General features: G+C 43.1%; 1 protein-coding gene across 1 annotated transcript in view; it reads left to right on the top strand.

Annotated features, from left to right (window-relative positions):
- Positions 1 to 18,035, top strand: part of LOC124551118 (sensory neuron membrane protein 1-like) — a 291,988-nt gene that overhangs the window by 135,977 nt on the left and 137,976 nt on the right. The gene's annotated exons all lie outside the window — the stretch shown is intronic.

Consider the following 18,035-nt stretch of genomic DNA (forward strand, 5'->3'; position numbering starts at 1 on the left):
GGCAGTAAAATAACCAATGACGGACGGAGCAAGGAGGACATCAAAAGCAGACTCGCTATGGCAAAAAAAGGCATTTCTGGCCAAGAGAAGTCTACTAATATCAAATACCGGCCTTATTTTGAGGAAGAAATTTCTGAGGATGTACGTCTGGAGTACAGCATTGTATGGTAGTGAAACATGGACTGTGGGAAAACCGGAACAGAAGAGAATCGAAGCATTTGAGATGTGGTGCTATAGACGAATGTTGAAAATTAGGTGGACTGATAAGGTAAGGAATGAGGAGGTTCTACGCAGAATCGGAGAGGAAAGGAATATGTGGAAAACACTGATAAGGAGAAGGGACAGGATGATAGGACATCTGCTAAGACATGAGGGAATGACTTCCATGGTACTAGAGGGAGCTGTAGAGGGCAAAAACTGTAGAGGAAGACAGAGATTGGAATACGTCAAGCAAATAATTGAGGACGTAGGTTGCAAGTGCTACTCTGAGATGGAGAGGTTAGCACAGTAAAGGAATTCGTGGCGGGCCGCATCAAACCAGTCAGTAGCCTGATGACAAAAAAAAAAGAAAAGTTTTTATGTTGGTAACGCCATGTAGCGCTCTATATGAAAATCACAGACTGTGCTGTGTGAAGGCTGTAGATGGTTTGCATTGTTGGAGTATATGCTATTGTAGTGTTGGGCAGTTGGCTGTTAACAGCGCGTAGCGTGGGGAGAGAGATGACGGAGTTTTGAGAGCGGATGATCTGGACTTGTGTCCATCAGAGACAGTAAATTTGTAATATTGGATATCATGACTTTTCAACACTATTAAGGTAAGTACATTGTTTGTTCTTTATCAAAATCTTTCATTTGCTAACTATGCCTATCAGTAGTTAGTATCAATAGTTAGAATCTTTTATTTAGCTGGCAGTAGTGGCGCTCGCTGTATTGTAGTAGTTCGAGTAACGAAGATTTTTGTGAGGTAAGTAATTCATGGAAGGTATAGGTTATTGTTAGACAGGGCCATTCTTTTGTAGGGATTATTTGAAAGTCACATTGCGTTGCGCTAAAAATATTGTGTGTCAGTTTAAGCACAGTCATTTATAATTTTTTCTCATATCAAACGTCCCCTTAGAAAAATTATAAATGACTGTGCTTAAACTGACACACAATATTTTTAGCGCAACGCAATCTGACTTTCAAAAATCCCTACAAAAGAATGGCCCTGACTAACAATAACCTATACCTTCCATGAATCACTTACCTCACAAAAATCTTCGTTATTCGAACTACTGCAATATAGCGAGCGCCACTACTGCCAGCTAAATAAAAGATTCTAACTACTGAAGGCACTAACTACTGGTAGGCATAGTTAGCAAATGACAGATTTTGATAGAGAACAAACAATGTATTTACCTTAATAGTGTTGAAAAGTCATTGCATATATATATATATATATATATATATATATATATATATATATATATATATATATAAGTTCATGATATCCAGTCTTACAAATTTACTCTCTCTGATGGACGCAAGTCCAGATCATCCGCTCTCAAAACTCCACCATCTCTCTCACCACATCCACCACTGCTGGCGGCTCACCTCCAACTGCCCAACACTGCAATAGCATATACTCCAACAATACAAACCAGCCACAGCCTTCACACAGCACAGTCAGTGATTTTCATATAGAGTGCTACTTGGCGTTACCAACATAAAAACCTAAACAGCCTACTTACAAACTGAACATGATAAAAGTCAATCTGAAATGGCAGTGAGCATGGAGCTGGGTGTTGTATGTCTCTAATCTTAACATACCCAGAAAGATGAAACATTTTCTATAACATCTATTCGCCTTGGCGGCATTCAAGCAACCTTGACAATACTTACTTTACTTTCCGTGTCCGGAACTAGACTTCAAACTTCCAAACATCAGCAGCCAATATGGCCTTGTCATTTGCCTCCCATAAGTCATTCATTGTGCAGGGCTGGTCTAAATATGGACAGATAAGCAGGTGTTGAGGATCCTGGACAGAATCCCACAGACAGAGAGTGTTCTCATTCTCTTTTAGGAAACCCCATTGCTGCAGGTTTGTCTTGCACTTCGGCACTTCTACCCTCATACGGTTTAGGGTTCTCCAGACTGTGTATTGTAGGTCTCCACCAAGCGCCAGTTCTTCTTTTACGTCTTTATGGCGGTTTCTCAGGTCGATTTCCCACCTTTTCAAACGATTCTCTACAGCCGACCCTTCCAGGGCTCGGGTACGAGACAGGAAACTCTTCCTCGAACAGAGCCGTCGGTCAGCAGGCTGGTGTCCATATAAAGGGTGACGCGTGTCCTTTTCTTGCTTGGTTTTTTCGTCTTCAACAGCGATGTCACGTGGTATGTTGGGCGGTGCGATCCCCATGATTAAGTACATCTTGTGCACTGGGGTTGGCCTCAATCATCCGGTAACAATCCGTGCCATTTCATTCACCGCGACATCAACTTTCCTCGCGTGTGTTGATGCAGACCACACTGGAGCGGCGTTTTCCTCGGCTGACACACTGAGCGCAAGGGCTGAAGTTCTCAGGACTTTTGGGTTTGCACCCTGTGATCCGCTGGTTAGTTTCCTGATGATGTTGCTTCTAGTTGAGACTTTTTCCCTTGTGGTATTACAGTGATGTTTATAGGTCAGCGTGCGATCCAACGTGACAGCAAGATATTTGGGCGTTTTACAATGCTCGAGACGTTCACCTCTCCATATTAGATTTAATTCACGATTTGCCTCCTTGTTCTTTAAATGGAATGCACAGACCTGTGTCTTGGAAGGGTTCGGCCTTAGGCGGTTTGCCTCATAATACTGGGAGAGAGCCTCCAAGGTACTGGTTAATTTCTCCTCTACCTTGGGCTGCAACTGCAGTGTCGTCGGCATACATAAATTGGCGCGTGATGTTTGGCACTGGTTGGTCATTTGTGTATATATTATACCGAGCTTGGGCGAGGACGCTTCCCTGAGGTAGGCCATTCCTCTGATTTCTCCACCTGCTCTTCTTACCCTGGAGACAGACGAAAAATCTCCTATTATGCAGGAAAGTACCTATCAGTGACGTTAAATGATAGTCTCTTGTCACAATATATACTTTCCTAAGGAGCCTCCGATGGTTTACAGTATCATATGCAGCTGAAAGGTCTATGAATGCCACTCCCGTGCTCTTTTTCCTCTCAAACCTATCCTCGATATGTTGGGTCAGTTTCGGGACTTGACCGCAGCACAATAATGAACAATGAAGATGTAACACATATACAGGGTGGTCCATTGATAGTGACCGGGCCAAATATCTCACGAAATAAGCGTCAAACGAAAAACTACAAAGAACGAAAGTTGTCTAGCTTCAAGGGGGAAACCAGATGGCGCTATGGGTGGCCCACTAAATGGCGCTGCCATAGGCCAAACCGTTATCAACTGCGTTTTTTTAAAATAGGAACCCCCATTTTTTTATTACATATTCGTGTAGTACGTAAAGAAATACGAATGTTTTAGTTGGACCACTTTTTTCGCTTTTTGATAGATGGCGCTGTAATACAAACGTATAAGTACGTATCACGTAACATTCCGCCACTGCGGACGGTATTTGCTTCGTGATACATTACCCGTGTTAAAATTGACCGTTTACCAATTGCGGTGAAGGTCGATATCGTGTTGACGTATGGCTATTGTGATCAAAATGCCCAACGGGCGTGTGCTATGAATGCTGCTCGGTATCCTCGACGACATCATCCAAGTGTCCGGACCGTTCGCCGGATAGTTACGTTATTTAAGGAAACAGGAAGTGTCCAGCCACGTGTGAAACGTCAACCACGACCTGCAAAAAAATGATGATGCCCAAGTAGGTGTTTTAGCTGCTGTCGCGGCTAATCCGTAAATCAGTAGCAGACAAATTGCGCGAGAATCGGGAATCTCAAAAACGTCGGTGTTGAGAATGCTACATCTCCACGATTGCACCCGTACCATATTTCTATGCACCAGGAATTGTATGGCGACGACTTTGAACGTCGTGTACAGTTCTGTCACTAGGCACAAGAGAAATTACGGGACGATGACTGATTTTTTGCACGTGTTCTATTTAGCGAGGAAACGTCATTCAGCAACAGCGGTAACGTAAACCGGCATAATATGCACTATCGGGCAACGGAAAATCCACGATGGCTGCGACAAGTGGAACATCAGCGCCCTTGGTGGGTTAATGTATGGTGCGGCATTATGCGGGGAAGGATAATTGGCCCCCATTTTATCGATGGCAATCTAAATGGTGCAATGTATGCCGATTTCCTACGTAATGTTCTACCGATATTACTACAAGATGTTTCACTGCGTGACAGAATAGCGATGTACTTCCAAGATGGTGGATGGCCGGCACATAGCTCTCGTGCGGTTGAAGCGGTATTGAATAGCATATGTCATGGCAGGTGGATTGGTCGTCGAAGCACCATACCGTGGCCCGCGCGTTCACCGGATCTGACGTACCCGAATTTCTTTCTGTGGGTAAAGTTGAACGACATTTGCTATCGTGGTCCCCCGACAATGTCTGATACGAGGCATCGGCACATTGTCAATGCATGTGCGAACATTACGGAAGGCGAACTACTTGCTGTTGAGAGGAATGTCGTTACACGTATTGCCAAATGCATTGAAGTTGACTGACATCATTTTGAGCATTTATTGCATTAATGTGGTATTTACAGGTAATCACGCTGTAACAGCATACTTTCTCAGAAATGGTAAGTTCACAAAGGTACATGTATCACTTTGGAACAACCGAAATGATGTGTTCAAACGTACGTACGTTCTGTATTTCAATTTAAAAAAACCTACCTGTTACCAACTGTTCGTCTAAGATTGTGAGCGATATGTTTGTGACTATTACAGCGCCATCTGTCACAAAGCGAAAAAAGTGGTCCAACTAAAACATTCATATTTCTTTACTTACTACACGAATACGTAATAAAAAATGGGTGTTCCTATTTTAAAAAACGCAATTGATATCCGTTTGATCTATGGCAGCGCCATCTAGCGGGCGAACCATAGCGCCATCTGGTTTCCCCCTTCAAGCTAGACAAATTTCGTTCTTTGTAGTTTTTCGTTTGACGCTTATTTCGTGAGATATTTGGCCCGGTTGCTATCAGTGGACCACCCTGTATACTGACAAGGAAATTATTACAGTTTGCGAAAACAATGGATGATTCATTCGAGAGAAAGCTAGTCAGTAATGCGTTGGTCCACCTCCGGCCCTTATGAAAACAGTTTGGCAAAGGCAGGGTATGGCAAGCACGAAGACAAGCACTGGAAACACTCACCATGTGCGGACAAGCATTATCTTGCTGAAATGGAAGCCCAAGATGGCTTAGCATGAAGTGCAACAAAATGGGACACAGAATATCGTCGATTTACCGCTATGTTTTAGGGGTGCCGCAGAAGACAACCCAACTGGTCCTGCTATGAAAAGAAATGGCGCCTCACACCTGGGCCATATACTGCGCGACAGCCACGTTGTTATCCTTTGCCTGTCCAGAGCATCCCCAGACACACCTTCGGCCCGGAATCACATTCACTCGTATAGAATCGTCGTTAGTGATGAGTCTCGCTTCGAATTGAGCCTCGCTGACCCATGAAGGTCTGTCTGAAGACGGCGGTGGGATACCAGGCTGTTTGTCACCAGGAGTCATGGTCCGGGCTGCCATTTGTTTTCATAGCAAGGCCCGTTTAGTTGTCATCCGCGACATGCTTGTACGAGGTGCATTCAAGTTCTAAGGCCTCCGATTTCTTTTCTAATTAACTACTCACCTGAAATCGATGAAACTGGCGTTACTTCTCGACGTAATCGCCCTGCAGACGTACACATTTTTCACAACGCTGACGTCATGCTTCCATGGCAGCGGCGAAGGCTTCTTTAGGAGTCTGTTTTGACCACTGGAAAATCGCTGAGGCAATAGCAGCACGGCTGGTGAATGTGCGGCCACGGAGAGTGTCTTTCATTGTTGGAAAAAGCCAAACGTCACTAGGAGCCAGGTCCGGTGAGTAGGGAGCATGAGGAATCACTTCAAAGTTGTTATCACGAAGAAACTGTTGCGTAACGTTAGCTCGATGTGCGGGTGCGTTGTCTTGGTGAAACAGCACACGCGCAGCCCTTCCCGGACGTTTTTGTTGCAGTGCAGGAAGGAATTTGTTCTTCAAAACATTTTCGTAGGATGCACCTGTTACCGTAGTGCCCTTTGGAACGCAATGGGTAAGGATTACGCCCTCGCTGTCCCAGAACATGGACACCATTTTTTCAGCACTGGCGGTTACCCGAAATTTTTTTGGTGGCGGTGAATCTGTGTGCTTCCATTGATCTGACTGGCGCTTTGTTTCTGGATTGAAAAATGGCATCCACGTCTCATCCATTGTCACAACCGACGAAAAGAAAGTCCCATTCATGCTGTCGTTGCGCGTCAACATTGCTTGGTAACATGCCACACGGGCAGCCGTGTGCTCGTCCGTCAGCATTTGTGGCACCCACCTGGATGACACTTTTCGCATTTTCAGGTCGTCATGCAGGATTGTGTGCACGGAACCCACAGAAATGCCAACTCTGGAGGCGATCTGTTCAACAGTCATTCGGCGATCCCCCAAAACAATTGTCTCCACTTTCTGGATCACATCGTCAGACCGGCTTGTGCGAGCCCGAGGTTGTTTCGGTTTGTTGTCACACGATGTTCTGCCTTCATTAAACTGTCGCACCCACGGACGCACTTTCGACACATCCATAACTCCGTCACCACATGTCTCCTTCAACTGTCGATGAATTTCAATTGGTTTCATACCACACAAATTCAGAAAACGAATGATTGCACGCTGTTCAAGTAAGGAAAACGTCGCCATTTTAAGTATTTAAAACAGTTCTCATTCTCGTCGATGGCGGTAAAATTCCATCTGCTGTACAGTGCAGCCATCTCTGGGACGTATTGACAATGAACGCGGCCTCATTTTGAAACAATTCGCATGTTTCTATCTCTTTCCAGTCCGGAGAAAAAAAATCGGAGGCCTTAGAACTTGAATGCACCTCGTAACACACTGGTACAGCTACGGTATTCTATGGCCTGTTTTGTTGCCCTTCAGCGCCAGCCATTCTCGGCTTACATTTCATCAATGTAATGCCCGCTCACACACGGCGACACTTCCCACTGCTTCGTGCTTTCCAAGATCGCTTGATCACTGCCCATCTGAGAACGTTTGCAGTGTTGTGGGCAGCGCTCTCCAATCAGCTCAGGGTTTTGTCGGTCTTACGTACCAGCTGTACAGAATTTGTCACGGTATCCCTCAGGAGGACATCCAGTACGTCTATCAGTGAATGCTTGCGTAAGGGTCAGAGGTGGACTAACGCGTTATGGGCTTGCCCCATTTGTGAGGCCCTTTTTCTCGAATAAATCACTTAATTTTTCTGAAATTGTAACCATTTGCTTGTCTGTACATGCACATCACATCTACCGATTTCCCTCCCACTTGTCGTTCATCACTTTCTTTCTCTTAGAGTGCGTTTCTATTGTCACATTATCGTGTTGCCTCCTTCCAAAACACGCGTCATAAGAGCCACCATAAAGTTATTAATGAATCACACAATCAGAATGACACAACAAGTTATTTATTTATTTTATTTTGCGTATGGCAATACAGCGACAATATTTTATGTAAGTACAACAATATGTAAACGAAATGTAGAAAACAATACAATGTGTAAATAGTACATGTGTAAAAAACAAGCAATAGCACAAAAGGATAAAGTACAAACACTCAAGACAAAATAACTACACGTTAAAAGCTTGGCAAGCCTGACTAGAAACTCATTCATATATTTAAAGCTCAATATCTAGATCCAAAGCGGAGGGTTTCAGACATATAACCTCAGAGACAGGTCCGACGTATCTTCTTAAGGGGCATTCCTCAGTAATATGGCGGACGTTCTGTTCTGGTGCTCCACAGTCGCAGGCTGGTGAGCCGCATATACCCCACTTGTACTTGTATGGATTGCATCTTGCATGGCCCGTTCTGATCCGGTTTAATTTAGTCCAGGTACATCTCTTCAGGTCAAAGCCCAGTAATTCCAGAGTAGGATCTTGGATACCTTGTTTATTAATTCCAGAATCATTCCAAAAGTGCCGCCATTGCTCCTTGATGTCAGGTTCATGTTCTTGTGTATTAACCCATATAGCTTCCGTGACTTCGAGCGGGTCGATGGTATTTCGTTCAAAACATCATGGATTAGTAGACTCTGTGGGTAATCTGAGTCATGAATTTTTGACCACTCTCTTGCTGCTGCTTCTTGCCTTCTCAATTGTGGAGGTGGGATATTGTTTAGAGTATGCAGCCAAGGGACTGGGGTGGATTTAATAGTACCTGTTATTATCATCATGCACTCGTTCAATTGGACGTCTATTTTCTTAGTATGAGTGCTCGAATGCCAGACAGCAGAGCAGTTTTCGGCAACAGGATGTACCAGGGCTATTGCGACAGTACGGAAGGTGGATGCTTGAGCTCCCAAAGTCGAGCCAGCCAATTTTCTCAGCATGTTGTTGCGACTCTTTAGCTTTTGGCTTACGTTTTCTAGATGTTTTTTGTAAGTCAGGGAGCGGTCTAGTGTTATACCAAGGTATTTGGGGTTGAAGTTGTGTTTGACTCTTTGTTCACAAAAGTTCACATTCAGTTCCTGGTGGGCCATTTTATTGTTCAAGTGGAAAGCACACACCTCAGTCCTTGTTGGATTAGGGCAGAGTCGCCATTTTCTATAATAGGAATCATAGATCACAGCGACACAACAAGTTAATCTTTTAGACACGTAAAGAACATTATAAAATTCTGTGCATATTAGTTTTAAATCCCATAAACAGTGACAGAATCAGTATTCATTGAATTTACACGTTAGGCAACAATTTTTCGTTATCTAGTAGATGAGTTAATCAAATAACCAACACTGAAAGCCTCAGCAATATTAAATCAACTGTCGAAGAAGTGAAAACAAATACATTTGGTTAATGATCAGTCGTTAATATTACGTGACTAGCATCAGCTTAGCCCAGCATCATACGTTCTCTTCATTTAGGTCATATCAGATACCCTAAAACTCACACAGAATAATAAAATTAAAACCTCGTAGCCTCTGGGTGACAACAACAGAAATGAATTACACGCTGAAGGGTCTCATAACATCGTTTCAGGCATTTAACGAGAACAATACAAGTTTTTATATCTGAGGACAGTAATCTTTAATTTTAAAAAATAACAATAATAACTGTAGCAAGTTAATACACGAATGCCGAAAAGCACACAAACAGTTCAGAGCCGTCAATATTTCGTGCAAGTTTCAACACGTGAGGCTTTGAAAAAGAAACTCACGGATTAAAATGATTAATTCTCTTTATACCCACCTATGATAGCACCACACACTGTGAGAATTTCGGTTTGACATAGTGTTGCATTTTTCAAGTGGGTTTATGAGTAATTCGAGCGTGTTCTGGTAACACTGAATGCCGATACTCATTGAGAACCATAACATATGCAACAGTTACTATTCAAAGCTAGAGGGTATCAAACTCTTCGTTCGCTCGATCCACGCATGTGGACTTTCATTCACTAAATGTTTTCAACATTTCGCGGTCCTGTGAGCAACTGTATAAATATTAATTTTAATTTTAAAAACCAACAGCATCAGTTGTAAAGTTTACCTAGATTTACCTAGGTTTCAGTAGGGATAACCCAGCCTTCTTCACAATAAAAGTAACTACCGTTTGTCCACAGTGGACATCGTCAAGCTAAAACTACAAGTCCATAAATCATCGTCAGACTGTAAAAACTTATCTGCAACTGCCTCGGCCCCACTTCGCGACCGCGACGCGGCAGATACGAGTGCTGTACTGGAACTCGTGGCTGCCGGATCGCGAAGAAAGTTGGGTTATCCCGACTGAAACCTAGGTAAGTATTCATTCACTAATTTTTTCTGCTTAAATAGCCGTTTTTCCCCGCTTTAGACCGATGGTCCGCGAATTTGGGACTTCGAATTCGTATTTTTAAGACAAGGGTGCAGCACCTTACAAGAAACTGTTTGCGTGTTAGTTTCCAGCAGGTCATACCCAGAAAATGGTTACCTCTACAAATCAAAATGGTATGTTACGCCGAAACAGTGTACTGAGAATCTGTGTTTTTTTACCTAACGTTCGATAACTATTCTAGATGCTGAGAATTAGTTCAGATTTGCATTAATTTTGTTCGTTACTACAAACTAACACATTTTATAAAGATCCTCGTACGTGGACCTCAGGTCATAATGCATATTTGCTAATTTCAATTTGGTCTACGATAATGGAATACAGCACTGAATGAAATATTAACTAACGAGTAATTAGAAACTCTTCTTAATTACAGCAATGTGGAATTACCTGTTTGTAAAGATGAGAAATTCTCTGTTTTTGACTTAGGATTGTCCTGCTGAGCTAGGTCAAACTGTCTGGAAAACAATAGGTGCGTTAACATATCGTGCCAGTAGCTAGGAGAAGAAGTCGTCCTTGTGCAGTGCATTCCTCTAACAGCGAAGATGTTGATGGTGTAGCAGAGTTATGTTGTAACCGGCTTCAGAAGTTCGGTTTTATAGTGGTGGCCAACTACCAATACTTGTTGAAGCAAGGAATACCTCAAACTTCAGGAATTCCAAAATAAAAGACGTGTACGTCAAATCTGGCAAATACTTTTGTATTGAGGAAGACAATTTATTTCAAGCTTACCATTAAACGTAAAGATTCATTTAATGCCAGCAGGAAATACGTAACTGGCTATTAAAATTGCTACATCACGAAGATGACGTGCTAAAGACTCGAAATTTAACAGACAGGAAGAAGATGCTGTGGTATGAAAATGATTAGCTTTTCAGAGCATTCACACAAGGTTGGCGACGGTGGCGACACCTACAACGTGCTGACATGAGGAAAGTATCCAACCGATTTCTCATACACAAACAGCAGTTGACCGGCGTTGCCTGGAGAAACGTTGTTTTGATGCCTCGTGTAACGAGGCATCCGTTTCCGACTTTCATAAAGGTCGGATTGTAGCCTATCGCGATTGCGGTTTATCGTATCGCGACATTGCTGCTCGCGTTGGTCGAGAACCAATGACTGTTTGCAGAATATGGAATCGCTGGGTTCAGGAGGGTAATACGGAACGCCGTGCTGGATCCCAACGGCCTCGTATCACTAGCAGTCCAAATGACAGGCATCTCATCCGCATGGCTGTAACGGATCGTGCAGCCACGTCTCGATCCCTGAGTCAACAGATGGGGACGTTTGCAAGACAACCACCATCTGCACGAACGGTTAGACGACGTTTGCAGCAGCATGGACTATCAGCTCGGAGAGCACGGCTGCGGTTACGCTTGACGCTGCATCACAGATAGGAGCGCCTGCGATGGTGTACTCAACGACGGACCTAGGTGCACGAATGGCAAAACGTAATTTTTTCGCATGAATCTAGGTTCTGTTTACAGCATCATGATGGTCGCATCCGTGTTTGGCAACATCGCGGTGAACGCACATTGGAAGCCTGTATCCGTCATCGCCTTACTGGCGTATCACCCGGCGTGATGGTACGGGGTGCCATTGGTTACACGTCTCGGTCAAGTCTTGTTCGCATTGACGGCACTTCGAACAGTGGACGTTACATTTCAGATGTGTTACGACCCGTGGCTCTATCCTTCATTCGATCCCTGCAAAACCCTACATTTCAGGAGGATAATGCACGACCGTACGCTGCAGGTCCTGTACGGGCCTTTCTGGATACAGAAAGTGTTCGACTGCTGCCCTGGCCAGCACATTCTCCAGATCTCTCACCAATTGAAAACGTCTTGCCGATAGTGGCCGAGCAACTGGCTCGTCATAATACGCCAGTCACTACTCTTGATGAACTGTGATATCGTGTTGAAGCTGCATGGGCAGCTCTACCTGTACACGCCATCCAAGCTCTGTTTGACTGAATGCCCAGGCGTATCAAGGCCGTTATTACCGCCAGAGCTGGTTGTTCTGGGTACTGATTTCTCAGGATCTGTGCACCCAAATTGCGTGAAAATGGAATCACATGTCAGTTCTAGTACAATACATTTGTCCAATGAATACCCGTTTATCATCTGCATTTCTTCTTGGTGTAGCAATTTTAATGGCCAGTAGTGTAATTGTATTGTACTGCATGGAACTGCGGACCTAGAAACGAGGGAGAGGCTTCGTCCTGCCGTAACCCTCAATCGTACACAACCCGACAACAGGCTACAGCAGTCCACCCACCCCACCGCCGCCCCACACTGATTCCAGGGTTATTGTGCAGTTCGGCCACCAGGGGACCTCCCAGGGAACGTCTCACACCAGACGAGTGTACCCCAATGTTTGCGTGTTAGAGTAATTATGGTGTACGCGTACGTAGAGAACGTGTGTGCGCAGCAATCGCCGACACAGTGTAACTGAGGCGGAATAAAGGGAACCAGCCCGCATTCGCCGAGGCAGGTGGAACACAGCCTTAAATACCATCCACAGACTGGCCGGCACACCGGACCTCGACACTAATCCGCCGGGTGGATGCGTCCCGGGGACCGGCACGCCTTCCCGCCCGGAAAACAGTGCTGTAGACCGCACGGCTAACCAGGCGGGCTGGATACAATTACTTGCCGGAAATTATTGTATGATTATTATTTTCCTGGGTCTATCAAGTTGTGTTAGAGCAACAAAAAATTTGTATTGGGAATCATATATTTGAGAAATATTAACATTAAAAACCGTATTTTCGGTGTGCATTTTCTCGATAAGTTAGACTTGAGGTCTACATATGTGGACCCCCATTTATGTCGTAGAGAATCACCAAAAAACATTTAATTTGCACAGACGCCATACTTGTTTATTAGTGTGCAGGAAAGTATGAAAAGCCGGCCGGTGTGGCCGTGCGGTTCTAGGCGCTTCAGTCTGGAACCGCGTGACCGCCACGGTCGCAGGTTCGAATCCTGCCTCGGGCATGGATGTGTGTGATGTCCTTAGGTTAGTTAGGTTTAAGTAGTTCTAAGTTTTAGGGGACTGATGACCACAGATGTTTTGTCCCATAGTGCTCAGTCATTTGAACCATTTTGAAAGCGTGAAAAGAAAAGTTTCCTGCAATTTTTTTAATCTCAGGAGTGAAGAGGTTATATACGAATACCGAAATTAAATGTCTGTAACAAGGCCTCGCTTAAAGAACCGGAGTTATCGTTAATCACAGCCAATACGAGTACTTTAGTCACAGTAACAGAAGATGCTAACTATTGCCTTTGTACGCCAGTCCTTGGCTGTATAGTCAGTATTGGAAACTAGTTCACGAATCGAATCAGTAGAAATGTTATACGTGCCGACTCTGAGGACGCAAATTCGCGATCAGTGGTGAGCAATAATTCCTGGAATGTCGTAGAAACACTTTCCATGGTTACGCATAACTGTGCAAAATATGACAAACGGACCTCTGTTTCCATGGGAACATAAAAAAAAACAGTCCTTCCAGAGAATGTGTGAGTCATAAAACCCGCTGACGGGATGCCGGCGAACCCGTGGCTCTGATACAAAGCACAGAAAAGTATAATGAGCGAAAGACATCGATATTAACGCACGCACTGCCTGCAGTCTTCAGTGTCGGTGCAAGCCTTACGCCGTTGTCTGTTTTGCCACAAACAGCGCCAACCGTCTCCGATCGTACTGGACCAGCAGGACGGGTAACAGGCGTAGTTGTGTCTTGCGGGACCAAAGCAAAACACTGAATATCCAAAAATGTCCACCAACCTGGGATGTCATGTGATGTAATATCAGCGCGTACATCTTGAATCCGCTGCTTTTATTGTTCTCCGTGTATCCATAATTAAAACGGACGACTTGGGACATCAGCTAGTATAATATATGTTAAAAAATGACGAAATTCCCCCAACTGTATTAAGGTGTTGGTTTTATTGATAACTAGTTTCGATGTTGTTACATCATCATCTTCAGGCCCTAAATACAACATACTATACATAAACAACCAATGCAACAACAGTAATTTATGAGTTGTGCAAAACAATTCTATTATAACCATATTACATAATGGATAATTTTAATGAAAATAATAATATTTTTGGTCATTTCCGTTAAAATGCAATCACTCTGGACATTAGCCATATACGTTGTATCACTAAATAAAAATAAAGCTGTATGTGCCCAGTCGTTTTATTATAGGTTAATATCAGGTATTAAAAAATGGAAGTGTTAAGACTTAAGCGTCAAGCCGTTATTCTAATGGATAATAATATAGGCATGGAACATTGTAAATTTTTTTAAAAAATAATGAAATATGAAAACGAGAATATACGCACTGCCAATCAGACATATGTTGGATAAACTTCATTGTTTCCTAGTAGTGAACGGTGGACAAGGTGGACTAGAGTTACGTTTGCAAAATTCTGTACTGTCGCCATACTAAAGTAACAGTGGCGTAATGTACTTAGACAACTTCGTTCCTAAAATCACGAAAGAAATGGTAAGGGACCGAAAAAATGGTGTGAAACCCAGTTGATACAAGGTAGTCAATAGTGTAAAATACATGCTAATCAGTTTTAAAAAAAACTATTCATTCCAATAAAAGTATACTTTAATACGTTGCTGAAATAATTTCTATGTCGGTGTCTCACCGAAGGTTATGACCAAGGTCTAAAATAATCAATTCCAGTAAGTTTACATGGTCAAAAGTACGATCAGGTACATGGCAATGCTCTAAATAGAAGCAATCTAGGTAATTTCAGTTGAAATAAACGGTCATATATGTAACCTATTTGTTGTTCCTCTAATATATACACACAAACATAGCCACACAGTAACATACACGATGTGTAGCTCTTGTATTAAGTATGAGATCTCGTCGAGTGTCAATTCGAGTTAATTACGAGCAACGATGAGCTTAATCTCTGTTTACTATGGGCAAATAGTCTACTGCACCAATCACTATTACAACATTTTACTTATCTTTATAATTCAGTTGTATAGAATTGGTAGTTAAAGCATATCGGCTACCCACTGATTTACGAGAAACGAGCATGAAAGTTGGAAGCACAATTATTTTGACTATAAGACCCCAACGGAAGTTGATAATGTAACAAGTATAAAATCTGTCTAAGGAGGGCAAGTTACTCATCGAAGTGACAACGTATTGAACTCTATAGTAGGTATAAGCGGATATAAACACGTGAACTACTATCTTATAATCAGTATTAAACAGAACAATCTCTACACGCGGGGGAAACAGTTCAAGTATCGTCAAACAAGTTGACGTTAAATCTACAAGGAAGCCAAGGCATTCTAAAAGTGTTGTAACAGTAACACGCGGTAAGCCGACGCAGAAACGGTGATGCTTCGTTATTATGACGTGCAGGACGTCTAAGTAGACAACTTTTTACAAGTAACTACTTGTGGATGGCGATCAGAAGTGGGTAACACTTGTAGTCGGTGGTGAGATGGGCGTGTTCTATGCGGAAGGCACGTAGTGGCTAGTATGAAATCAAAACTAGTGGTTCACAGATCGTAACCAAGATAACTTCAGCACCAAGGATACAAAATCGTGGAAGTGGTCCACTTACAGTATCGAGAACCAGGCTATTCGACGCATACATACACTCATCGAAGTAACAATATATTGCACTCCAACGTAGGTATGGTTCAAATGGCTCTGAGCACTATGGGACTTAACTTCTAAGGTCATCAGACCCCTACAACTTAGAACTAAAACCTAACTAACCTAAGGACATCACACACATCCATGCCCGAGGCAGGATTCGCTAGAACTTAGAACCAAAACCTAACTAACCTAAGGACATCACACACATCCATGCACGAGGCAGGATTCGAACCTGCGACCGTAGCGGTCGCGTGGTTCCAGACTGTAGCGCCTAGAACCGCTCGGACACCCCGGCCGGCCAACGTAGGTATAATCCGGGTATAAACACGTGAACCATTAACTTGTAATCAGTACTAAACAGAACAATCTCTACACGTATAGGAAAACAATTCAAGTATCGTCAACCTGTTGACATTGTTAGATGTTAATGGAATCGCCAAGAAACATGCTAAGGCCCTCCTTTTCTGTAATAATGAAGTCCATATAATTTATGTGAAGCCTCATACAGCTGTTACTCAAGCAATAGTGAGGATATTCAAGCCAGCTGCCAATAGTGTGATTATTGCCAAACATGTTTCGGGACAACAGTATCGCATTTTCAAGTGCAATGACAATGAAACCAGATACCACAACCCTCCTTATACAGACAGACGTATAAGGACAACAGACGTTCTGAGTTATAACCTGCCTTAAAATTTTTTATGCCATTAGGTGTCGTCACAACTTAAAAACAAGCTGCACATGTGCATTGTCAAACCATAAAACGTAAAACATCGCAAGCTGGTGCTTCCACCGTTCCCGAGACAGAGTTGCAAACCGAAAGCCGCTGCAATCACCTAGCAACGATGGTATTTACTTTAAGCCTAGTGCTCAGCACCAACGATAGTACTGTGTGTCATAAAATCTTTGAGAAATTCGAGATTGTTCGTAGCCCATTCTAAATTAAAACTACCTCTACTCTGCAATCTGAACGGAGAAGCATGTGTAAATCCTATGTCGCTTTCCATTATATCCGTCAACGTATGCTGCTCATTTTTGAGATCTTTTGCTACAGCTGACGAGCCCTTCTCTCCAGGGATGGCATAAGGGTGTTGCACGTTGAAGGAAAAGGGTGGTTGCTGTCGAATGTATAAGAGGTAGAGATTTCTTGTGCACTAAAATAAGAGTGCGTCGGCGTTTTAAATGAGAGGACCGAAGTCTTCAAAGGGATTTTCTGGGCACGCTTTAGCGATACCCTCCATAAGAAGCATCCACCACCATATTTTACCTATCGACATAGGATTTACGCATGCTTTTCCGTTCAGTTGGCAGGGTAGTGGTAGTTTTAAGTTGGAATGGGCTATGATCAGATAGGCATTTCTCAAACATTTTATGACAGACAGTAGTTTCGTTGGTGCTGAGCAGTAGGCTTACAGTAAATATCATCGTCTCTAGGTGATGCCAGCGACTTTCAATTTGCAGTGTACCTCGGGAACGGTGGAAGCACCAGCTAGTGGTGTTTTATGTTTTGTGGTTTCAGTTGACAATATACGTGAGCAACTTCTTTTTAAGTTGTGACGAGACGTAAGGGAGTAAAAACTTATTAAGATACGTTGTAACTCAGGACATGTGGAATCTCTATTTGTCTGTCGATATAAGGAGGGTTGTTCTATCCGGTTTCCTTGTTTTTAGCAATTGAAAATGCGATGCTGTCGTCCCGCAACATGCTGCGGCATTAATCACGTGACTGACATCTGGGATGAATATCCTCAGTATTGCTCGAATGACGTCCGTAATCTAAAGGGATGTCAGCTACTTCTTTTTACTATGCACATTTCTTCAGATAAAATAGAAAACTGCTGTTTAGTAATTCGTACGGCCACAGAAATCACACGCAAAGTTACAAATCATTCTTATAGACAAAAATGCAGTTATTTCTCATTTGCAAACTGATTAGGAAATATTGATAACAATTCGACATCCAAGTCACACGTTCCTAAACTCAATTACACTCCACTTTGCTCCCAGAGTCGCTATCGCAGTCGAAATCTTTGACGCGCAGTGTAATCGATCCATTCTGATCGGCCCTTCCTCAGAACTCAGCTGTTTGGCACAAAAGCTTCGCCAATCAGTTGTTCGTTGCGAAGGCGATAACACGCAAAGTGATTTTGCTCTCTCGAGAAATTCCAATATTTTCTGAAAGTTGACAGTAAAATGTTTGGTTATATAGTGACAGTACAGTTCAAAAATAGTTCAAACGACTCTGAGCACTATGGGACTTAAGGGACGTAGGACGTCAAACATGCCGACTTGGAGCAGGAGAAGCACCACAGGACATTTTAATTTCCAGTGTCTATA

This window comes from Schistocerca americana, chromosome 9, assembly GCF_021461395.2.
Source record: "Schistocerca americana isolate TAMUIC-IGC-003095 chromosome 9, iqSchAmer2.1, whole genome shotgun sequence".
NCBI classification, from domain to species: Eukaryota; Metazoa; Arthropoda; class Insecta; order Orthoptera; family Acrididae; genus Schistocerca; species Schistocerca americana.